At 35.2% G+C, this 1,518-nt stretch overlaps 1 pseudogene; it reads left to right on the forward strand.

The window, feature by feature from the left end:
* The first annotated feature begins 1,411 nt into the window (after positions 1 to 1,411).
* The window catches only part of LOC118736194, a 9,342-nt pseudogene continuing 9,235 nt past the window's right edge, over positions 1,412 to 1,518 (forward strand).

The raw sequence follows: 1,518 nt of genomic DNA on the forward strand, positions 1-1,518 counted from the left end.
TCTTTATCTTTATCTTTATCTTTATCTTTATCTTTATCTTTATCTTACATTATCTGTATGTTTATCTAATGATGGGTTTACATTCTCATTCTCATTTTCGGGCTGAACTCTCTAATCTGTAATTAGAAAAAAAAAGAGAAGAAAAAAAGATTAACCATACCAAATTATAATTATAAAATAATAAATAAGACAGAGTATAAGCGAAGCCGAAGATGAAGATGAAGACGAAGCCGAAGACGAATTGGTTGCGTTGCGGTCAAGCTGGCGAGTGTACATAGTGCAAGATGAGTGATATGAAGATTTGTTTCTAAATTAAACCCTCTTTTACAGATAAAATAAAAAGAAAATAAAGAAAAAACAGACATTTTTCGAATATACAGGAATGCCATTTAATACCTTTGTTTACATTTTGTCAAATTTCGAGCCATTTCTTGAAAAACGCGTTTTTTTTTAACAATTGCGAACAATAAAATAAAATGTAATCAACTCATCACAGCAAGCAATTTGTCTTTGAAAACAGTACCGCAGTTTCAAGCTGACCGCTTGCGCAACGTCTTCATCTTCGCTTGCACTGTAATCAGTTTCATGTGTTAATTACTGCACTGTTTTTCGTCTTCGTCTTCGTCTTCATCTTCGGCTTGGCTTTCACTCTGTCTGCAACCTTAGTACTAGTATCTTTTTTCACAAGACTGTAGCAAGATAACGAACTCTTCGTTATACCAGAATGCTTTACAAAATAATTTATAATGTTATCTGCTGTAACAGAAGTTGAAAATGGCAACAAATTCAACCATTTAGTAAGAGCAGCAACTTGAAGTTCCGAGTTGTAATTGGATCTAATAACATGCTGTTCGTTTCTAGGTTTGTTCGTTGAAAATCCAGCAGGAATTATCCAACACCCGAAATATCAGGGGGTAAGATAAAATTCTCTCAAATCCTCTTTCATGTTGAGAATCTTGCAAATTTCTACACGAACGCAAATTTGCAGGAACTTGCAAGTTTCCCTGCCAGCTGGTGTCCACGGTTGCATTTCAAACATAATAAATTTTTATAGAATTTTTAAAATCCTTTAAGATGGACAAAAATCAGGTCATACATGTATATTTTTCGTTTTTCTGACTTTCTTTAACATATATTTTAATTAATTTCTTTATCGTACTAGCTGTCGGGTTTCTTAAATCGGCTTTGGTTGCAATTGCATTCCGATTGCGAATAACATTTTTTTCAGCCGAGTACAGTTCAAATGGTGCTCCACAAAATTGTTTTGTTCTTGCTGAATGCAAAAGAGGCGAAGTACCTAATCAACAACAACTCCTATACGTCTCCCGCTATTCGCCACAAGCTTTTCTCCGAGTTGTCTGGTTTGTGTCATCAATAGCTACACCTCTTTATTTTCTATAATCCCACTAAAATGGCTGGAGGTGCCGGAAAACGACGTGGTGAGACTACTTCCAACGATGGAGAACCCAGGAAAACTCTGCTAATCAGTGGCTCATCACCAAATATTATACGCAGTAT

Source organism: Rhagoletis pomonella, unplaced genomic scaffold (genome assembly GCF_013731165.1).
Source record: "Rhagoletis pomonella isolate Grant_MI unplaced genomic scaffold, Rhpom_1.0 Rhpom_scaffold_00003, whole genome shotgun sequence".
Lineage (NCBI taxonomy): Eukaryota > Metazoa > Arthropoda > Insecta > Diptera > Tephritidae > Rhagoletis > Rhagoletis pomonella.